This window comes from Triticum urartu, chromosome 2A (assembly GCF_056163025.1).
Source record: "Triticum urartu cultivar PI428250 chromosome 2A, HENAU_Tu73, whole genome shotgun sequence".
NCBI classification, from domain to species: Eukaryota; Viridiplantae; Streptophyta; class Magnoliopsida; order Poales; family Poaceae; genus Triticum; species Triticum urartu.
The window spans coordinates 84,654,074-84,672,290 of NC_141874.1; the positions used below are offsets into that span (position 1 = coordinate 84,654,074).

Sequence of the window (18,217 nt, forward strand, 5' to 3'; positions counted from 1 at the left end):
GGTAACGACGAGTCTTCATCACGGGGAGGACATCCCTGAGACGAGCTATCGCCTCGCGGGCTGCCATCTGCATAGCATGCCTCTCCGTAGGCATGGCTCTTTCCAAGAACCGGAAGCGGCGTAACTCACCACACCCTCCCTTGAACTGCACCGCGGCCTGGTGCATGGTCAGACTGTCGTTGACTCGGTGCTGGCAGAGTGTGAGGACTGGGCGCACAGATGGCCCCATCGCGACCTGAACGATGAAGGAAAAAAGCTTGACGAACCCATCGGGCACGTTGGCGAAGGTCTGAGACTCGCAGCTGTTGTCGGCCATCTACAAAAGTAGGCAAAAATTCTGCATGGTCAGATCATAAATTTATGCTGACTGTCAAAAAATGACTACAATTGCAAGAAAATATAAATTGGCTCTATCATGCTAATAACCAATTAGCGATCGCACCTAGTGGCTTCCTACAGTCAGCCTGGCTCTGGTACCAAGCTTGTCACGACCGGTTTTCCAATAAAAATGTTTATTGAGAAACCAATCTTTTGAGTCCAGTATGAGAAAAAGTCCCCCTTACCGGTAGAAAATTCTTGATACAATAAGCCAGTAGCATAGAATATATTACAGGGTCGAGCTACGGTTGCTCAACCAAATTATTACAAGCACGCCAATAATTATACATAATGGCGGACATGACACAGTGGTGTGGAGGCATACTACTGACTCGAGGATAGGGTGGTGGTGGAAAAACACAGCGGGGAGTGAGATACATGACTCTAAAACTGGCATCTCATCGAGCGTCGAGGTGAGGCTCGATGAATTTATTTGGTAGCGGAAGCGGATATAATACAGTGACCAAATCCAGGGTCGCACGAGACTGACTGGGATTCCTCTAGGCGTCGGACTCGCTATCAAATTCTTCATCCATGAGATCGCCTTCGTCAGCATCTGGCCAAATCAACAAGCCAGGTGAGTACTTTGAAAGTACTCGCAAGACAGTTCGGACGTAAGATATAACAAATGCATGCATGGATGCGTCATGATTAATTTTAACAGTGGCACATTAATTCATAAAATCAAGACAGGTAAAAAGGGGGTCGGCGGTAGTCCGCTCGAAAACCCAACAAAATAACTGTAAACCCAATCGGGTGTCTGAAGCGACACCTCGATAGGAAGGTAAATAAATAAAGCACGCCGCAGTCGGGCGTCTAGGCGACACCACATAAAGGGCTTTAAAAGAAATGCCACAGTCGGGCGTCTGAGCGACGCCACATAAAGGGCTTTAAAAGAAATGCCACAATCGGGCGTCTGAGCGATGCCACATAAAGGGCTTTAAAAGAAATGCCACAGTCGGGCGTCTGAGCGACGCCACATAAAGGGCTTTAAAAGAAATGCCACCATCGGACGTCTGAGCGACATCGCAGAAAGGGCTTTTATTGAAAGTAAAATATAACAATGCCACAGTCGGACGTCTGAGCGACATCACAGAAAGGGCTTTTATTCACAAGTAAATAATACTCATAATAAACATTCAATTCATGAAAATAAACAGGTTAGTCCATCCACAGGAATAATCATTTAACCGGACTTAGCACTCATGTGATTCACCGGAGTCTCTGCCATCAAAACTGACATTTGTCAGGATAAGATAATACCGAACTTGGACATGGAATAGATGATTCAAAGGAATGTATGACTCTGCAGAGTTTGTACAAAAATTTCCCACAGCCAACGGATTTCGGTAGTCACGAAGGACTAGTTCCGTTTACGGTATTTCGGAAGAAAACACAGCTAACCAGTACACACCCATCCTACCTCTCGATGCCAGGAATCACCCTAGACATCGTCCAAGAAAAACTTTTGAGACGGGGAGATCACAATCTCGAATAGCATGGGATCAAATTTATATACGCGCGCTCTAAGGGGTGCCCCCCTCTCGGTCCCAACCGGAAACACCCATGCCCCCTGACCGGATGACTGGCTTTAATCCAGGGCCATGGAACCATCATCACAGCCTCTCCTTTTTGGTGTGTACCAGGAAAGCGGTTTGCAACTTACTAAGCCATATTCCTTGCGGAAAACATGTGGTAGTACAGGGAAGGAAGAATGGAAGGAACTGGACTGATACGGGTTGACACTGAAGTCATATAGCCTGGCATAAGACTGGCATGCTACAACACTGCCATCTTACCCATCCTCATGCCAACACATGGCCATGCATACTCACATCCATCCACTTATGGATTTTCGAAACTCACTTGCCTCATCGTTGCATGTAACATGACATTTATCGGTATACTCATCAACATTCCATGAAACTACTTAATGCAAACATGCCAAAACAATCATCATATCAAAAGTTCAAACATGCTTGCCTGGTTCAGAGCAGTCGGAGCCTAGCTCGGTGAAGTTCGCGGTCCCGTCACCTCCTTCGGTATCTACGGTATAAAGAAAATATACGCGCTATCGTGAATACCGTGAGGTGCACAAAAATTATTCCAAATATTTTTCAAATAAATCTGATAAAAAACTAGACAAAATTTTAAGGAAAATAGAAAAAGAATCAATCAAAAATACTTTTATGTTAAAAAGTTATAAGGGTTTTATTCCAGGGACTCATCTGTAATGAAACAGAAAGTTCCCAGGGGCTAGCTTACAAAAACAGAAAACGACTCGAATAAGAATGCGCCGGCCCAGCGGGAAAACGCATTTGGCAGAAGACGTTTTCAGAAAACGTTTCGCTTAGAAAGGACAGAGAGGCTGACAGGCGGGTCCCGCCCGTCAGGTTTGAATATTCAAATGGGGCGGCAGAGTTCGACGGTGCCCGAGAGCCGTGGTGGTCGCCGGCGGCGATCCACGGCGAGGCAGGGAGATCGGAGAGTACCTCCGTGTTCAGGGCGCCATTCCGCGTTGGTTGGTGGTGGTGGTGGTCGCCGGCGAGTACCACGTCAACGGCGAGCCTTGCTCCGGCGGATGGCGGTTCGGGTGGTCAAGGGCCTCGTCGGAGAGAGCTACGAAGGCCAAATTGACGCTGGGGTTAGCTTACTGGGTGCTAGAGGAGGCTATAGACGAGATTTGGGCGCCGGGGACGGCCTCATCGGAGCAAATCGAGCTGGTGGCCGAGGCGGATGGGGGCGGCCGGAGTTGGGGGAGGAGACCTCCTCGAGGTCCTCCTGGTGGCTTGGCAGGGCCCTGGAGAGGTGCAGTGAAGGTGTGTGCTCGTGAGCGAGCTCGGGGTCCATTTTATAGGCGATCCGAGGCGGTGGGCGTGAACGGAGTTCTCCGGCGAAGGTTATGGCGGCGCAGAGCTTGGTCGGGGAGGTTTAGGAAGTTGGACGTCAACTTGGAGTTCCACCGGTTCCGTTTTGGTGCTAAACGAGCTTGGATTGGGTGCTTTGGGCGAGCTCGACGGAACGGGGCGGCGCGGGCTGGTCGGCGGCAGGGAGCACGTTCCGTGCTTGCCGGGCCACGGCGACGGTGCCACGGGCGTGCGCTGGCATGGCAGGGACACGCGGAGAGCCAGGAGACGTCGGGCGGCGCCGGGTGGCGTGGTGAGCGGGCTCGGGCCCTCGCTGGCCGCCACGGGAGGCGCAACCACCGCAGAAGCTTCCAACGCCGGCGAGGCTCGTCGCCACCGACGCCAGGAATCGGCCAAGCGTGCGTGCGGGGTGCTGGCCAAGGGGAAGAGGCTGCGTGCAACGCGCCAGGGTGCACTGTGGCCACGTGACCGAAGTCTGACGAAGGAAAAACGACACTGAATTCTGAACTTAACTGAAGATGGACAGAACAGTGCATGCAAGGTGTTCGACAGAATGATATAGGCATCTAGGGATTTTTCCTTGAGCTAAAACTTGGTGGGGTGGCCTCTCCTTGCACCAGGAGGCTGCCTGAATTTTGGTGGAATATTTGGAGAAGTGTAAATATGAATTTCACCAAATTTGTCAAATCTGGTCCAAACTTGCAGTGAGTAAAATTTGAAATGTTTGAAAAGAAGAAGAGTGGATCAAGATGGTTCTAGGTTGTGGGTACCAAGTACTATCCAGGAGAGTTGGTTTGAGGTCAAAAATCAATTGCATCTTGGTACTTGCTTTGAAAATCACTCAGGCTCAAAATAATTGGCAGAAATGATTTGAGAGATAAAATAATTGAAATAAAATCCAAAACTTGTTTGGACTTGTTGGGAAAGAGGAATTAGGTTGTTCAAAGGTGGAGGGAGGGATTTTGAGAAGATTTACTATAGGAGACATGGTAAAACCATGGGTGGTTTCAAGATAAGAAAACCTCAAAATTCACAAAGTTCTTTTTATAATAAAAAGAATAATTTCCAAAAATATACTTTGAGAAGGGAACCATCAGAGAAAGAGTTTTAAATGATCAAACACCATAGTTTGAAGAGGATACAAAAAATAAAAATCCTTGCCAAAGAAGTTTTTAGGAGGAAGGTTTTCTGGAAAAATTTTAAATGGCCTCTTTTCAAAAACCAACAAAGTTTTTGCTGAAAAACCAAATAAAAATTTTGGAGTGTCACATTCATTCTATCAAGACGTTGTGTATCAGCATGGACTATGACCTGCACGCAGTCTTTTCCTTGGTGGAACACTTCCGAAGCTTGGAAAACTTGTATATCGAGGTGATGCTTCTCACACAAATTGTAAAACACATACCATGCATGGTGCAGAACTCCATTCAACAAAAGGAAAACGTCACATACATTTGTATGTAATGGACAAAGGTGTATATAATCATGGACCAGCATTAGGACAAAACTAAAAAGAAAGCTTTTATTACAATAGAGGTTATAGACTTATTCCTTCACTTGCTCTCCCAGCAGAATCACTCTTTATCGAGCTTAACCATTTCAAATATTCATGTTTCTTTAGGAAATAGCCTCTAATGAAGAAAGTCTTGCGAACGACTGTACTTGCAAGCACCATCATGACGTTCGTTTGAAGTCACTAACACTGGAAAGCTATGTTCAATGCGACAAAAGCATTCGATTTGCAACATTCTTTGTTCTCAACGCAGCACAGCTGCAGACTATGAGGATCAAGTTTCTTCTTCAGGAACACTTCATGGAAGAATACTACAAACAGCAACAAGACGTGCTTCAGTGGGACAAAAAGGCTTCTAAACTTGCTTGCCTTAGGTTGTCGCCAAGTTGCAACCACGGGAACTTGGATCTAAGGCACGCATGTGTTGAGCACCTAGATTTAAAGGATCCATTCACTTGTAAGTGCTGAAAACAGTGCTGGAGTGAGATGTTCCCGCCACTTTCTGGTTTGGAATTCACGTAGGTGTGCTGAAACAATGCCCATACCTTTTTTGCTCAATCTGTAACCTTGCCAACAGCGAACTCGGTATTTCGGTCGATGGCTAAACAGTCTTTTGCTCATGTCGTACATTTCATTAACTAAAAGGGCTTCAAGTCTCTGTAGCCACGGCTATGTACACTTGTGACTTTCTCTGTTTCAGTGATAAGGGTCACAGGAAAGGGCGTCAAATCCGCAAAGGCATCGTGTGGTATTATATAGAGTCATGCTCGCTTGTGCTAGCGTTTGTGTTCCGAATGATTCAGTGAACCACGGTTTGTCAGCAAACACACAGACGATCATGACTTCATAGAAAAGTGATTCGAGACGCACTGTTCTACCTGTCACACAGGCATGACCATGGAAAACGCACGGTTTGCCACGAACCACACAACGGCCGTGAAGTGATACGACGCGCACTGTTCTACATGCCACACAGGCACGCCCGTGATTCCATGTGCTTCAGTAGCACGTAAAGACGTAATTCTTTCACAGGCTGGAAACCTACTGTCAGGCACTATACGCATTTGTAAAACAGAAACGCAAACACAACCGTGACCCGTTGTGTTTGAAATCTTTGCATCACAGAAGCACCGCATGAAGGCACATGAACTACGGTTGGACACGCATCGCAAGCACGGTTATGCACACGAGGTACGGTTAGGCACAGTGCAGGGACATAATTGCAGATGTCACCATTGTTGCGCGTTTTTTAAAAGCATGGTCTTGCACTCTTTGTGTTTCAGTCATTAGGGTCACAGCCACGGGCATCAAATCCACAAAGGCATTGTGTGTTATTAAATAGAGTCATGTTCACTTGTGTTTGTGTTCCGAATGATTCAGCCGACTCGTTCAGACGGAGAAGCACGGACAAGCAGCCCATGAAGGCATACTTTAGTAATAGGCAAGATCACAATCATGCATTTATTGCGCATGGTCGATGGTATTACACAGAGTCATGCTCGCCTGTGAGACTCGATCAGACGAAGATGCACGGGCGTCTAGCCCACGGAACTGAACCTTTGTCTTACGCACAGCCACGAGTGTTTACTCTATGAAGCACACAATTGCCTATATAAGAGACACTGATTTTAAAAGCTTATTTCCTTGTATTTAAAAGCACAGACGTGAAGTCCATACAAACACGGTTCCGTACTGAATTGCTTCACGCTTCTTTCTTGATAAAGTCTCTGCAGCCACGGTTATGTGCGTTTGTGACTTTCTGTATTTTAGTGATAAGGGTCGTAGACACGGGCATCAAATCCACAAAGGCATCATGTGGTATTATATAGAGTCATGTTCGCTTGTGTCTGTTTTCTGAATAATTTCGTCGACTCGTTTAGACGGAGAGGCACGGACGAGAAGCCCATGGAGGCATACTTGAGTATTAGGCAGAGTCACATTCATGCGCTTACTACAGAAACATAACCGAATTGGATTCAGATGTGAACCCTCACTGTTTACTTTGTGAGGCAATCAATGACCGATCCAAGAGACACTATCCTTAAAAGCACGAGCAAGAACTCTCTGCAACCATGGTTCTGTACCAAAGAGCCACTGTCAAACGCATGAAAGTCATGCAACGAGGGCCACACATCTAGTAGTAGAAAAAGCACTTTATCAGCTGGCGTTGCTCCTTTTCTACGCGCATAGTAGGGTGGCTGGGAAAGGCACGTTATTCAAGCAGAGAACGAAAATCACAATGACAGGACAAGGTCAAAAGCATGGTTGTGAGTCTGCAGTGTCACGGCTAGAATCCTCGAGACGCATTTCGGTGTGTCCTGTTCAGTAGAAACTCGGTTGTGCGGTAACAAGAAGCACTACATAACGCCCCGCAAAAAAGGTTTGGTTCACTGTTGTGGTGGCTCTATATGCTTTCAGCTCTTTTCATCTCTCCTGTGTCGCAGCTGAGTAATAAAAATACCTAAACAAGAAAAATCTATTATGCTTACATTTGCTTTGTTTCTACAACTGCACCAAATAAACTTACAAGCCGTTTTTTATAACCACAGTACAAGGACCAGAAATAGTGCAGCGGCTCAAATGCAGCTCCATCAGTGCAAGGCACCCATCACCATATATAAGATAGGCACCATGCAAGTCAACCATCATGCAGCTCTACCTGCAACACGGGCACGGTTGTACATCCATTGTGTGCATGACAGGTACATATATAAGACAGGCACCGTCGTACATACAACACAGCACGCTTACACATGCAACGTGCATCTCTCCACTAAAACATTAAATCTACTTTATGTCTCTTAACCTTGGTGCCACAGCATTTTATGGTCCTTCGGCCGTACAAAGCCGCAAAACCACACATTTCCTTCATGACTGCATGCAACACAAAAATAGACAAGCCTACACATGGTGCAAAGACTACAACGGTTGTCTGATAAAGTTTACATAAAACCCAAGCTCAAAAGAACGCAACAACAAATAACTCCATACACCTGGACAACTAACACAAGGCCTGATTTCAGCATCCACACCTGAACGGAACCGTCAAATCCAGGTATTCAAGACTCCTCTTTCTTAAATGCGGACGCGCGTGGCTGCAACTTGATGATAATCTAAGACATGCATGTTTAGAAGCCCTTCTATGCCACTCCAGAACCCTTTGTTGCTTTTCGTAAAATACTCCCGTGAACTCTGCGGGAGGGCAGGTAAAATTAATGGTCATGGTCTCCAGATCCTTTGCACTAAGAACAAAGAACATCGCAAATTCAGCGTAACTCCTAGAGCGAACATAATCTTCCAGTGATACTGTCTTCAGACAAACGTCATGATGTTTGAGAAACTGCCAGTACTTACGACGCCATTTGTCTTTTTTCACCACGAGAAATCAACGATCCCTAAAATATAAATGATAGGTTGAAAATACTTAGCGTCTATAAAAAGAGATATAGACCATCAAAAAACCAAATGCAACAATTAGTTCTACCACCTCTGTAACAAGAAGTTAGACATAGACTTGTCTATATATGGATGTATACAACAATAAATCATGTGTAGATACGGGTGCATCAATTTCAGTCAAAATTAAGACAAGCATTTCAAAAAGGAACGAGTACTACAGAATGCAAATTTCTGAAGATCATCACCTCGACAAACAAGTTCTCCAGTTTTGGAAAGTATTGCAGCAATTCAACGACGGTCTCCACCTTATAATACATGTAGATAAGCAAGGTCTTGACAGATTGACGCATTGTTGTTAGACTGACTGCCTTCAAACCCTTGATGAAAATTAACAGAAGATGGATCAAAAAACTAATAGCATAAAGGTTGGATGAAATAAAACTTGTTTCCTCACAAATAAAGTTAAGTTGGAAGTATCATAAAAACTCAATACCTCAAGACACGTCAGACGACATGGATACAGTTCAGACGCAGAGCCAGCGGTTACCTCCAAGTCCTGACTCTGCATGAAGAATACAACATAGACCATCAAATTAATAGATCAAACATCGGAACAAGTATAGCTCTGTTCCAGTATTAAGTAAAGTCAGTACCTCAAGACACTTCGAGGGAGACACAAACATGAATTCACCCAACGTCTCCAGTTTAGGTGCAGAGACAACGCTTATCGAACAGTCGTCAACCAGACAATCAACAATCAACCGTCGAAGCGAAGGGGCATCCTCAACAATGAGTTCCCCGTGTGGACAAAAAATGCCAATGCTTACAAGGTTAGACGAGTTTATTGTGACACGACGACCTCCTCTATTTCAAACAAGCAGGAGAGACTCAAGTGCAGGGCAACTAGAGTGGATTATGCTTTGCAATGACGCATCTGATATATCAACAGCCACAAGCGAGAGTCTTTTCACCAGTGGTAGCTTAAGCGTCCCTACGTAATTGTCTGCTATTTGGCAAAGAGCAAAGTCGAGGGTGTGGAGAGAGGAGGAAAACCAAAACACGGACTCCGGTGCCGAGGGCGTAGTTGAAGTGCATAGATCCAATAGAGTTACCTCTTGCGTCACAAATTCTGGGAAGAGGTAGTAGAACTCAAGAACCTGGATATTGTTCAAATTCCAGGATCGGAGCCAGGCATCAACGGTGGAGGGCCTGCACTGTAGGTAGCACGCCGGAATAGAGAGGCGGCTAACCAAGCCAGCATGGCCGGACAGAATGGATTCTGGAAGACTGACAACAGGATTTCGACAGAGGCGCGTTCCGGAATAGCATTTGCGAACGGGCTCCTTGGTGAAGGCGCACACATGAGATATGGTCTTGATATGAACTTTTTCACCATCGTTAAAAAGACGAGAGTCATAGATCTCGCGGCAGTCGAGATTCAGAGGAGCGATGGGCCACAAAGGACGCCAGCGACGTGCGAGGATTCGAGTACGGATGCCATCCTTGATGGGAAGACGAGAGATGATCTCACCTAGGACGCCGTCGGCGAGATCGCTAATGCGGTCCGCACGACAACCCTCTTCTTCCTCATCGGATCGGGAGGGAGCACGGTCGCCGCTTCCATCCCCTCTGACGACCAGCACACCACCAGAAAGTGGCATCACCGGTGGCGCCACTCTCGACCTCTTGATGCTACGAGCAGCGCTTTCCATCTCCGCCTCCGTTGCTGGGGTGGCGCCGCCCATGACCAGTGCTCACTGAGGTGGATCTGGAGAAATGGATTACAACCGGTCAATCCACGACACGCCTTAAATACCCATGACGGGGAGCGGAGGGGTCCAGATTAATTACTTCTTCTATTTTTCTTTCTGACAGGGGGGGCCCGGGTTAAGTACTACTCGTAGCAACTCAATGGTAGGTGACTGCTTGAAACATTAAACAGAGCCACGGCTTTCAAGGTACGAGATGCACTGTTGCACACGCAGACCAGGCACGGGGCATGCCCGTCCGTGTATTAATTATTTACGGCACACATTCAATAGAAGAATCTGTTTGACGCCGGAAGCACGGTTCTACAGTCGTCTTGCCTCTACGAACAGCAAAATTTTCCACAAATACGTTCACATTTAAGTCAACAGAAGATTCAAGGCCGTGCCTCTGCTTTGCAAATGATTCTGCTGAAACGCTCCTGTCACGGCTTGTCACATACCAGACACACGGTACAGCTTGACATTGTCATGTACCAGACACACGGTCCTGCCTTTGGCATTGTGACGCACTGTTCTACATGCCACACAGGCATGTAGAACAGTTCGTGTCTACGTTCGTGTCTCTTTGTGTTCCAGATGACTCCATTGACTCTAACACCAGGAGAGGCACGGTATGAAGGCCCAGAGAGGCATGCTTGCGTTTTATGCGGGATCACAATTATCACAGGCACGGGCATGAAGCGTGTAAAGGCATGGTCGGTGGTATTACATAGAGTCAAGCTAACATTAGTATTACGCACAGCCATGGGCGTTTACTCTGTGAGGCACGGAATGGCCTATACGAGAGACCCTGTTTTTAAAAGCGTATTTCCTTGTACGGACATAAGCACGTGCATACAGCATAGAGGCACGGGCGTTTACTCCGTGTTTTAGTGTCAAGGGTCACAAGCACGGGCATACAGCCCTCAAAGGTCTTCTAATTACATAGAGTCACGCACAGAGGTTTTCTAATTGTATTCACAATGAGTCGGTGGAGAGGCATGGTTTATTCTTACCCAGAGTCATGATTGTGCGATTATTACGGAAACCTAATAGAATCGGACGACTGTCCGTGTTACAATTGTTTTCGTTGTAAGATTTTAACTCAAATGCACGAACCGTCAAGTGTGTCAGTGTTTCAAGTCAGAGGTCACCTTCGTGTCTCTTTGTGCTCCAAATGCATTCGTTGATCTATAACCAGGAGTGGCATGGTAAAGATGCTCAGGGAGGCATGCTTGTGTTTTACGTGGAGTCACGTTCGTGCGTTAGTTGCGGAAACCCAACGTGCGTGTTACAATTAAGTCACTAGAAGATTCAAGGCCGTGCCTCTGCTTTGCAGATGATTCTGCTAAAACACGGACAAAACCAAGTGAATGAAGTGATGGCAGAACCACGGCTTTTCTAGAACAAGACACACGGTCCTGCCTTCGGCATTGTAAAGCATTGTTCTACATGCCACACACAGGCACGGCCATGATTCCACGTGACTTAGAAGCAACAGCAAACGCCGTGAACCTACTGCCAGGCACTATATCCATTTGTAAAACAGAAATGCAAACACAACTGTGACCCGTTGTGTTTGAAATCTTTGCATCACAGAAGCACCGCGTGAAGGCACATGAGGCACAGTTGGACACGCATCGCAAGCACAGTTATTTGAATTACTTACAGTCGTGCATTCATAACAGAAGAACATGCGTTAGAATAGGCAAGGCACAGTTACCATGAAAGCCACGGTTATGCAGCCCCAGAAGCACGACCCAGATTCTGTGCTTAAAAATGTTTTCGTTCCATAACGGCGGGCATGACCATGCAACCGTGAGAGTCATGGTTGAATACTCACCGGTGCCATGGCCGTGGCTGCCTGTGCCCTTAGGTTATTTTTATCTCTCTATCACGCAGCAGAGAAGCATGCTTGTATGCTTACAACATCCACGTTCAGAAACCGACGCAGCTGCGGAAAATAACAAGGAAACCTGTGCCTCTGATAATTTCGTCTGCCGAGTAAAAAATACATAAAGAAGCAAAAGGCGTTCTTATTTAAATTAGTTTTGTTTCTATAACTGCAGCAAATTAACTTACAAGCTGTTTTTATAACCACAGCACAAGAAAATAAACAATCCCCACCAATTGCTTGCTATTTCATCGCTCCATGTGCGGCCTTGTTTTTTAATGTTCAGCGATCCATTCTTCCTTCTCGACCCTTGTGCAACCCCACCCTTCTGAGTAGCTATTCAACCTATTTACCTGTAAAATTAATATTCATACATAAAAACAAAGCGAAAGATTGCAGTCATCACTATTTTTTTTCTTATGTCCTGTTTAAGCTGCATTATTACCTTTTAGTTTTTCTATTCGTACTGTTCTCCGGTACCAAAAAGTCTCCACTCAGACCTTTCCTTTCTGAAAATGGACTGCGCAGATTCCGTGCCTTGTCTCGGGCTTCCCTGCACGCATTCTGTGTGCCTGGCTTGTGTGATGTTTGATTCTGGCGTAGATGCAAGACTTTGGTAAATGCTCCCTGCTGTCAGTGGGGTCGTTGGAATTGCTAGCGTCTGACGTCTTCCTCCTGGGCTTGGAGTGCATTGTCCTGAGCCGTTTGATGTCCTCGATGGTGTTGTCGGTGTTGTCAGCCATTTCATTGACCTTGCCCTCTTCTCCTGCTGCGATTTCCTCTTTTCCTCTTCAATCCTCATCCTCTCCTGCACTTCTGGGTTATCCGGGCAGTTTGTTTTCCTGTGACCCTTTTCTCCACAACGGACGCACTTGGTTGCGGCTTTGTAGCCTTTTCCTTTCTTCTCAGAACCAGCTTTGATTCGATCTCCTTTTTTCGTACCCTTTGAGCCACTCATGGGAGGGTTCTTGAGAGTTTCGACAAGAATGCCTGTGTCTGGTTCCTCTGCAAGTGTCGCCATGACTTTTATTTTCATATCTACCGTACACTCATGCAGCACACGGTATGCCTTCTCTTTTCTGCATGCATTTGAACAGATATCCGACAACTCAGTGTAAGCGAGGCCGAATATCATAGTTTCATCGTCTTGTATGGTCATGCTATCACCTTGACTTGTAGATAGAACTTTCAGACTTTCTGATAGATTCCTGGTCCATCTGGGGATGACAAAGGATTTTGGAAGTTGATCGATCATGCCTGTTTGGTCCATCACCTTAAGCACATGGCAGCACTGAATGCCATCCCTACTCATTTTCTTGCAGCTGCAACTGTATATTCATTTTTGCTCATCCACATCTACCCTAAACTCAGACCTGTCAAATTCCTCGCCGGGATATGGTCTCCACACTTTATCTCCAAGATCAATAATTTTTATAAAAAAATACTGCCTCCCCTTTGCTAGATCAGAGCACTTGAAGTAAGTCCGGTTCGGTAGTTCCAGCTGGAATTTCCTGAAAATTTCATTCATGTATACTTGACTTGCTTGTCTTTCAATCGGAAAACCCGTCTCTAGTGATGGCGCCTTCTCTTCTGTTCGGTATCTTTTCTTGTCAAGCGTGGCGAGGAAATTTTGCTGAATCGTGTGATACGCATTAACAAACCTTTTTATAGTGTCCTTGTGGTCGACGTAATTCTTCCACATCGAATTCGTGCTCTCACTGCGAGTGGTTGTTGACGAGAAAGGATAGAAACAGCCCTTGAAGTAGGCCGGCACCCAAAAATTTCAGAGTTCCCATAGTGTGTTCAGATGTTTGTTGCCTTCCACCTTGTGCAGAGAAATTGCTGCTTTCTAGGCACGCTCAAACTCGTCTTGATCTAGTGAGTTTTTGACGATTCGAAATATATCATCAGACATCCCTGGGTGCTGTGCAAACACTGTTGCATTATTTTCCTTCAAGTTCTTCCTAATAAGCCACCAGCAGAACCTGTGCCTCGTCCTCGGAAGAGCTTCCTTTATTGTAGTCTTCATCGCCTGGTCCTGGTCTGTTATTATGTATTTCAGCTCTTTACCTCCCATTGCCTCGACAAACATGCTTAGGAGCCACTTGAATGACCCTATTTTCTCATCCTTCAAAAGGCCTACTCCAAATAGGACAGTCGACTCGTGGTTGTCGACACCTATAATTGGTGCAAATGGCAAGCCATATATATTCGTAGAGAATGTGGTGTCAAAATACACAAAATCTCCATATAGATCATAATTCATCTTACACAAGGAGTCTGTGCAAAACAGGCTGCCCACTACATTGTTCTCTGTCTCTTCCACATGGTGGAATCCCGGCCTCCACCTCTGCATATCAGCAAACAATTTCATGGTGTCTGCGATATCAGTGCCGAGCTCTCCAGCTCTGTCCCGGCATGCAATGTTGCTTATGTCAATCGTGTCGAACATAATTTCTTGCCTCGATTTCCCCATGGCAGCAAAAATCTGCATAACCTTCCTTGGTTCTAACCTTGCCTTCTGCAGCACTTGTATAAAGAATTTCTCCTGAGGTGTCATCTTCTTATAGCATCTCATGAACTTCAGCATCCAATCAGATGGGTGAAGCTCGTGGTTGTGCTCTAGACGCACGTTCTTCAGATACCATTTCCTCCTATCTGTATCCCTCTTGGCTATTATTTGGACTGGGCAGCTTGTCCGGATCAAGCAGTTTCTCCTTCTCTCCTTAACATGTCTCTCAGTTGTTTTATTCTTCCCTTCCTTGGTGCACTGAAAAGCTGCTTGTCAAGCTGCTGATCATATGTCGATCTTCTGCTCGTTGATCGCTTGGTAGCAAAGCCAACCTTTCTAGCATATCTGCAGAAAAAGAAAAGGCATTCATCCAATTATCCGAATACCATACCACCTTCTGGTTCGACCGCTTCGGTGACCTCCTGAATCGTTGGGTATATGCCTTGTTTAAACATGTCATCCATTTCTTTCTCTACAATGGTCGGCGGCGCCATGATGATTCTGTCTACCGTGTCTTCGTTCGTCTGATTGTATTCACTTCTGACGACATCAGTCTCATCACCAGCCACAGGTCCACTTATAGCGGAGCTGCTACTGCTCTCTTGTTTGTCACACGCAGCAGCATCGTTTCTGCATGGCACGGACAAATCCATAAATGAGTCTGCCTCTCCAATGTTGCATTGTGCAATGCTGCTCCCTGTTTCTCCGGCACTCGTGCAACCAAGGGACTGTGTTGCTTCTACCATGCAATCTGTGCTGGCGTTGTACGCTACTTGCTGCTGTGAACGTTGCATTTTCTTCGAAATGGATGGAGAACTATGATATTTCTTTCCCTCATCTGTTATCCCCTCCGCCAAATCCTGAACACATGGCAAGAAACAGAATTAGATGTCCAGAGCAGCATATGCATTTTTTTAATTTCTAAACAAAAGATTTATATGACTCATCAGGGCTCATCTGGTATACCAAAACCAGACCCGTGCCTCTTCACCGAGTATAAGCGGTACACCCGAGGCACTGTTCACATCACGAATGTGACAATGCTACAGACATCTGCACAAGGAGGCACAGATGTGCTTCTGTTTACACCATACAACCGGAGACGCACAACAACATCATATATAAAAGAACACAACTGCACATACAGCCCTACAAGACAGACAGCCGTCCTCCTGTTTTCCACTTTACCCTGTTCTCCCATAAAACTGTTTGTGTGTTGAATTAAAAAAGCATAGTTTCGACGTCACCTTTGTTTTCCCATGCCTCTCTTGTCCAGCAAATCTTGGCGACAACCTCCGTGCATTGGTGATTTCGCTGACGATTTTAAATGCCATCGGAGATCCTTTGGAAGGACCCCTCATGTTGAACGCCACAGGTGATCCTTTCAAAGGACCTTGCCTTATGTTTTCATCGATTCATGGACTACCATGATACTTGCTTCCTTCCTCGTACACCTGCGTGTGGAAGATACTGCAATTTAAATATACCAGACGAAAACAAAGAAAAAATTGCTCACAAAAAAATATACATTTGCTTTAAATGTTGTTGCACGTTTGTATATGTTGTCACATGTATTGCTTTCTGATGCTGCTGTATGGTAGAGCTTATTGCTCCTATGTTCGATTTTGTCGTTGGGCTCTTCTTGCTTGTGCAAACCATTCCGAATCCTTGAACACCAATGCTTTTGTTGCCAATGATCCTTCTGCTTGCATCAAAGGAAATTTTGTTACCCTGCAGCTCTTCATTATGACCGCCTACAAACACTGAGCCGTCACAACGCCCGCTCTGCGCCTTTGTGGGCATCTGTGTCTTCAAACCAAAAAATAATTAGAGGGACGTGCGACTAAAACTTCCACATACGTTAAAACCAGCGTTTGAAATTTTCGCCGTTACTTGCACAATCTGCTTAGTGGAGTCTCTGCTGCTTAGAATGCTCCTCTTGGCAGGTGTCTGTTGCACACCATGCTCCTGGTTGGCGCGTTTGCCAAGAACTTGTATCTCACTCTTGACTCCAATTATTCCAGCCCGCATAGCATGTGCGTGTTTGATAGCATCTGCATCCTTGATCTTCTTCTCGTTTTGTAGTAAAAAAACATTTCTTCCTCCTCTCGATACTCAACTGCAGAGTAGATGCACATGATAAACAGAAATTATAGCATTCATCCAGGATATATAAATCATTTTTGTTGTTGTTAATGATCTACTATTTGGTGTTCTCAGTGGTGACACCTTGACAGTAAACGTCCCAGAAATAAAAGACCAAACACTAATGTTCAACTGCCTTACTATTACCTGCCTCCCATAATCCTTGCCGATGTCGTTCAAAGACGGACCGTCCCTGTTGTCCTGACCAGATGACGCACTCCTGAACATCTGCCCCAAAAAAGAGACGTAATAAATATAAAGGTTATAAACCTGCAGTATCAGTGTTGAAACTTTTCGAAGTCGATATCAACAGACATATATTTTTAGTTCTATATAATTAACATATATAAATATATACATATATTAATTTTTCATTAAACTACAACCTCAACCAAAGTGAGATCCTCTCATGCGTAGTTGCTTGTGCAACACTTAACACAAAGATAACCATGAAACCTAACAAAAGTAACGACCTCGTATTGCAAGGACGAGAGGATACAAAACAAAAAACAAATTCAAAACAAAGCTACAGTGTAAAACTAAACAGTTTTATTCTATGAATCCCGACCACAACAAATTCATCAACGAATTGAATCTCGTGTATCAGGAATCGCCACGCAAAAGGTGCGTTGATAAATTTTTTACTAACCTTTGATTGCCGAATCTTATGCGCTGATTGTTCGGAAGTCACACCTTTCTAAATTGTGGGGGGGGTCTCCTTCCCTGTAGTTTGTCAGCGATCCCCTTCAATGATTTTGAATCTCGGAGAGAGAGAAAAGAGAAAGAGAGAGGGAGAGAGAGAGAGAAAGAAAGAGAGAGGCTACTTCGTTTTTTGCGTGCACGAGAAGAATAACCTGATAGGTGGGGTGAGTTTTGCGACGCATGAGAGATGGGCATGTTTCTTGGGCGTGACGAGATGTGGTAGGTCGACTTCACTTGACCATCTACGACACTAACAAGTGGGCTCTAAGTTACTAATTCCTCTAAGTCTCTCACTAACTTGTGGGTTCGGCCTTATATGAGTCCTACGAGGAGTACCTCCATCTGAGGTGAGAAAATGTGGTAGGTGGACTTCAAACTCATACTGACATGTGGGCTCTCAAATAGTTCCTCCAAGTATTTGACTAACTTGTGGGGTCGTCCGCAGATGAGTTCCAGATCTCTCTCCATCTAGCATCGGTGGCAACAGGCGAGCTCTCCAAAGGAAAGCCAATCCCGATCCCTCCGCAGAGTTCGCTCGTCACTGAAAAATTATTGGTCTCCTTCATCTCACTCGCCGTGGATCTCCTGTTCAGGTAATCCATTGCATCCTCACCATGATTATGCCACCGATTCAACGTTTGAACAAAAAAAATTACCAGTGCTAGCAATTCCACGGGCTACGTACACACCGCATGTGCGCAACACAACAGGTGGGACGCGATTTGAATATCGGTCCTGCATCCAATTATCTGCAGCTGGTCCGTGCTCAAACTGTTGCGCCGTCTTAACGGCAGAGGGGTTACAGATTTAAAATTAGGACTCAGGTAACCTCACTTTAACCATGCCAACTGCATGCTTGCGCCGTGGTTTTGCTAACTTGAGTTATATCTCCAGCCATGCAAAACTTAAGCACTCGTCTTAGCTAACCAACTAGAGACAGGTCAAATTATTTGTATAGATCCGCAATCTATAGCAGAGATCCAAAGGATTTACGTCCGTTTTTGCAAAGCACTTACTAACTCAGAGTTAGAACCCGTCTTAGCTAACCAACCTATTGAT

At 45.5% G+C, this 18,217-nt stretch overlaps 1 pseudogene; it reads right to left on the bottom strand.

Annotated features, from left to right (window-relative positions):
• Window positions 1-12,256: 12,256 nt before the first annotated feature.
• LOC125535091 (uncharacterized) lies at window positions 12,257-17,500 on the bottom strand (annotated as a pseudogene).
• Window positions 17,501-18,217: the final 717 nt, after the last annotated feature.